Raw genomic sequence first — 6,000 nt, 5'->3', positions numbered from 1 at the left:
AGCTAGTGACCAACACCAGTAACGTTTCCTTGAAAAAAATCAATCCAAATGTGGCACTAGAAAAAAAATTGGCGCATATATTTTTTGAAAGAACAGAAAATCAACTGCTCTTTAAGCTACGCCTTGAAAAATATCACTTTAGAAGTATAAGAACAACAAAGAGTATCTCTAGTGAGGAAGTATTTGTTGGTTGTAAAATTTTAAAGAGTCAAGGACATTTTATACAGTATACTAAAGATAATGTGTCTGAAGATATATTCATACTTTAGGTCTAAAGACATTGCAGGGAAGTAGAGAAGGAATGAAAAGTCTGCACCTAAATCATAGGCTCATTATGAGAGGCTCATAAAGAGGTCTAAGAAAAAGTTGGAAGACTCACATCTCCTGATTTCAAAACTTATTACAAAGCTAGAGTGAGCAAAAAGATGTGGTACTGGCATCAAAATAGCTATACATACTAATGGAATAAAATTGAAACTCTATACATCTATGGCAAATTGATTTTCAACAAGAGCGCCAAAACCATTTAATGGGGAAATAATGGAATTTTCAAGAAACAATCCTGTGACAGCTAGATATCCACATGCAATAGAATGAAGGTGGACCCTCTACTTCAGACTCCCTACTTAAGATTTTAACTCAAAATCAATCAAATATCTAAAATTATCAAACTCTTACAAGAAAACATAGAGATAAATCTTTATGACCGTAGGTTTGGCAATGGATTCTTAGATATGATACCTCCAAAGCAGGAGCAAAAATACATTAATTGGATTTAACCAAAGTTAAGAATTTTGTGCCTCAAAGGACATCATCAGGAAAGTGAAAAGACAACATACAATATGGAAGAAAGTATGATTAGAGTCTAGTATCCAGAGTATATAAATAAGTCTTACAACTCAACAACAAAGACAACTCTATTCAAAACTGGACAAAACACTTGAATAGACATTTCTCCAAGAAAGATATACAAATGGGCAACAAGCACATGAAAAGATGCTCAGCATCATTAGTCACTAGAAAAACGCAAATTAAAACCACAGTGAGATACCACCTCGTGCCTCCTAGAATGGCTATAATTTAAAAAAAAAGAAAAAAGAAAAAAGAACAAGTGTTGGTGAGAATGTAGAGAAATTGGAATCCTTGTAGAGAAATTGATAGGAATATAAAATGGTTCAGCCACTATGGAAAACAGTTTTTCAGTTTCTCAAAATGTGAACCATATAATTATCACATGACATAGCAATTCTACTGTTAGGTACAGTCAGCCTTTGGTATCTGCAAGGTATTGGTTGCAGGACCCCCAAGGGTACCAAAATCCACAGATGCTCAAGTCCCTCATATAAGATGGTATAGTATTTGCATGTAACCTACACACGTCCTCCCATATACTTTGAGTCATGTATAGATTACGTATAATACCTAATACAATGTCAATGCTGTGGAAATAGTTGTTATACTGTATTATTTAGAGACTAATGACAAGAAAAACAAGTCTGTGCACGTTCAATACAGATGCAACCATCATAGGCCTAGCTACTAGTACACGTCAGCAACAATGTAACCTCTTATTGAATAGTTTTGATCCTTGGTTGGTTGAATCCCAGGATGTGGAAACTACAGATAGGGAGGGTGGACTGTGTATCCCCAAAAGAATGGAACACAGGCACCCGAACACATATTTGTTCATGAATGTTCATAGAAACACTGTTCACAATAGCCAACACAAATATTTATTAATAGATGAACAGATTACCAAATTATGGTATATACATACAATAGAATATTAATTCAGCAATCAAGAGGAATGACGTACTGATGTGGATGAACCTCAGAAACATTATACTAAGTGAAAGAAGCCAGACACAAAAGTTACATAGTGTATGTTGGTATTTATAGGAAAAATCCAGAACAGATATATCCATAGAAATAGAAAGTGAATTGGTGATTGCCAGGGTCTTGGGGGTGTGGGCGGGGGGACAGGGATTGACTGTTAAGTAGGTATGGAGTTTTATTCTGGGTTGATGAAAATGTTTTGGAACTAGACAGAGGTAACGGTTACATGATATTGTAAATGTACTGAATGTTGAATTGCTCACTCTAACATGTTAAGTTTATGTTATGCAAATTTCACCTCAGTAAAAAAGATAATTAAATAAATAAAAAATTTTACAGTAGTTAATTAAAAAAACAACAACAAGAGGCTGGCAGAATACGGCAGAGACTAGGCCCCTTGTATCCACTCGCATGGGTGGAGCTGTTCCTTTCTCGTCTTTCCTTTGAGACACCCTCTGTGCTTGGGACAGTCCCCACATGGCCTCCCGTCCCAGCCAGCCTCCTAGGCAGCAACTGTAAAGCTTGTCCCTCCACCCACCACTCTGCTTTTTGGCTGGAAAAACAAATATGCAATCTTGAGGAAGGAGGGGGTGAGGTGGATGGTTTTCTCATAATAGACCAAACCACAGGGCCATTGATACTGAGGTACAAATTACTAGGGTTATAAGTTAAGGACTGAGGGCTAGATATTTTTATAATTGTGATGATTACAGGACTGGCATTTTAAAACAATTATTACCTTTTGTTTTTGTTTTTTAAGAAGCAAACCCACATACCTTACACTCATGTTCAGTTTTGTACGGAACCTTCTGTCTCCCACGCTAGTTGCTTCTCATTAGGTGCTATGGAAATGACTCTGCTTGACACCATATGTATAAGTAATATATGGATATCTCTGGCTCAGGATCTTGAGATGCACAAAAGTTTCCATGGCCCAGTCTTACTGCTTAGCTTGTTATTAATGTCCGCTACTCAGGCCTTCCTACTGTTCAGAAAATTTCACTCCTGTGGCTTCTTGGCTGATTTCAAGGAATCACTATATAAGATGAGTGAACTCGTCAGTGTGTTGGTATTTAAACTGGTCAGACGGTGGAAAAAAAAAAAATGAAGACGGGGAGTTCATAAGAAATATTCATTAATAATACTCTTTTCCCTGTCTTCCCAAGTAGGGCATAAAACAGATCTGTTATGAAGCATCCAAAATAAAAATGAAGGTGCTGAGGATTATTATTTCTAAGTGTCTTGCCTTAGAAAGAAAGAAAAAGATACATGAAATGAAGAGATGCTTAAGACAATGTGGTGATTTTGTTCCAGAGAAACATTTGGGCCCTTTCCCTGGGAAGGGGGTTAAAAGGTTGTCAGTGCTTTCTCCAGGGGCTTCGTCTGACAGTGAACATGTGTTTCCTCCCCTTTAATCGACTCGCCAGTAGCCAGAAAGCTGCTTGTTTTCTGCAGAGGTTGTCAAAAATGATTTCAGTCTGGAGACGATGAATGATAAAAGAGGTTTTCGAACACGATTTTGCACTGCGGCTTTCGCAGCCCCAGAGAGGGGAGATTGTATTACAATTGCGGTGCAAAGGGCCACGTTCCCTTGGAAGGAAAACAGCCTCCTTCAACCTGTCTGATGCTTCCAGGTATCTTAGGGAGCTGAGAGCTACAGGGCGGGACGCAGTTAGGAGGATGCTCCAGAAAAGCAGGGCTGTAAAGAGAAAACCCCAAACAAAGCCTCTCTGGGATCTCTTCTTTTCAACGGTCCGCATGTGTCTGGTTCTATGGAGAGCTGCTTTCAGGGCCAAGTGCAGGACAAACTTCCGAGAGGGGAGCAGCAGCAGGAACACAGCCGCGGCCACCACAGCATCTCGGCAATGACCCGGCATGGCTGTGGGAGCAGGCAGGGCACCTGGGTGCCATCCATATTTCCTCCCCTGGATTTATGGTCATGGTAAGCCAGTATTGCTGGGGTCTGTGTTTAGAAACCTCAGTAAGTTAGTTATGCCTTTCCAGAACACATGACACAATCTAAGCATGCAAGGGAAAAGGAGGCTCTCCATTCTCTGTCATTTCCATGTTCTCAAGAGGGAAAAATTAAGAGCTGTGGGCATTTCAGTTCAGTGGTCCTCTCTTCAAGTGGCACCCTCGTTTCTGTTTCACTCTTCTGGTGGACTCTACTTTGGAAGAGCCCTGTAAGGGAAACTTGGAACTTCTCAGAGGGATGATAAACTCAGCCGTGATTGTTCGCAATTCAAGCATACGATTAGGATATCCTTCACTTTACACACATGCAAAATTCAGTGCAGAGTTACTTTGGCCAAAAGTAGGAAATTCAGTTTACAAAAAACAAAATTGGGCTTATTTGCAACTTTTTAGAAAAACATCAATCAAGGTGTTTGGGTACAACTACTCTTAGGAACTTCCTGTTAGACTCCCAAATTGAAAAAGAAAAGCCTCAACAGAAGTTTCCTAGAACCTCAGGCCGAAATCCTGTTTCACACAGAAGGTTTTTATTATTATCTTCTTAATGATATACATGGACATGATTGAAATCTTTTCCCTCTGCTTGCATAGCCAGATTCCATAACATCTCCTGAATAGTAACTTGTATTCCTTTCTTTATGATTTCTGACAATATTTAAAACATTTTTAGCTCACCCGTGGCAAATATTTCTGCCACTGCAACTGCAGCCAGGAGCCCTGAAAACCAGAGAGAGGAGATTTGGACAAGCTGAGTGCTGAACTGGCGTTTTCATCTGATTCTCATTTGTTTTAGAGCTATACGGTTATATCGCCACCCAACTCATTCCCCGAATGTGAGCAGGAAAGGAGTGTGCCTGGCGAGCGAGACTCAGAGGCACCATACGACAGGTGCATGGAGAGAGCTGGGTAGCACCTTTCCATCCTGCCAGACTCCAGCCATAAATACATTGCCGGTTCCAGCTTTCATGGTCTGTGCTAAGGGCATATGCCCTGAGTTGACCGACATGACAGTGACAGGGAAGGACGAACTATCACCGAGTAACATCGTCTGCTAAGTCTGAGCTGCCGGTCTTCCCAGTGCCAACATATTTGGCCAATGTCAGAGCGATTTGGCTAAGTGGGCTCAATCAACTGCTTTCAGTCTATTGTGGCTCATAATCCCTATTCAGGATGGAGTGTGCTGCAGCCTAATGAATGCGGTAATGGAATCCTTGTGTATGTTTTTCCACAGCAGGGCGCAGATTAGCATAAGTGTCATATTCTGTAGGCTTGCCCACTCTTATTTCTTAGGCGTTGCATATGCTGGGAACTTTTCAACTGGATAATAATACGATGAATATGGCCCACATATGCAGAGAGAGCACAGCATTTTCAGAAAGCAATCTGTAATAAAATCTCACCTGGAGGTGCATTTTGATAGATTTACTTTGCACTTTTCCTTTAAAAAAAAAAAAAAGTAATATTTTACACCATAGATCCTGTAATCTGAGAAAGGAAGAATTAGGTTGAATTTCATGCAGAGTTTTAAAGCATGTTGTCATTTTTGACCAAGGGGTTGAGGAACACTTTATGGTTCTCCCCGTTTCCCATACTCAGAGCAAGTTCAAAGCTCTATTTGCATGTCATGATTACTCAGAGCTGATGTTCTGTTCTCAGAGATGCCAAATGGGAGGGAAAGATACTCTTGATGGGAAAATTTCATGGAGAGAAAGTGAGGAGAGAGGGTGGGGAGACTGAAAAAGCTAGTTCACATTGTTGTTCTACTTTAAGGCTTAGAAGCTAAATGGAAAGGCAGGCTCCATTTTTCAAAGGGAAACTTTTCAAAAGGCATTTTCTTCCTATAGTCCCAAGGAAGGCATGCCTCAGTAAATACGAATGAGATTATTTTAAAGTCCCTTAAGACAGGAATTAGACCTCATCGCTCCTCCACTATTTTGTACTGCTAGCAAACGACTGTCAAACTTTCTGACTCTAAGGGATAAGTAATGGTCCCCAGCGTCTGTGACTTCAGCAAAACGTAGAATAAACGCAGCAGCTCCCTTTTTTTCTGCGACGGATGGGAAGGTCGGTGTAGTCTGAATCATTGGCCTCCTTAGGCCATAAGGATGAAATTCCATAGATATTTTTATTCTAATTGCTCTATGATTTGGCCCATGCGGCCAGTGGGTGAAGGGCAGAATGGCAGGTTAA

The 6,000-nt window shown here is 40.3% G+C and overlaps 1 pseudogene; it reads left to right on the top strand.

The window, feature by feature from the left end:
• The first annotated feature begins 3,608 nt into the window (after positions 1 to 3,608).
• Positions 3,609 to 6,000, top strand: part of LOC117033352 (60S ribosomal protein L26-like) — a 45,206-nt pseudogene continuing 42,814 nt past the window's right edge.

This window comes from Rhinolophus ferrumequinum, chromosome 13, assembly GCF_004115265.2.
Source record: "Rhinolophus ferrumequinum isolate MPI-CBG mRhiFer1 chromosome 13, mRhiFer1_v1.p, whole genome shotgun sequence".
NCBI classification, from domain to species: Eukaryota; Metazoa; Chordata; class Mammalia; order Chiroptera; family Rhinolophidae; genus Rhinolophus; species Rhinolophus ferrumequinum.
Note: the sequence above shows the minus strand (reverse complement) of the source record. Positions and strands in the feature narration are given on the sequence as shown.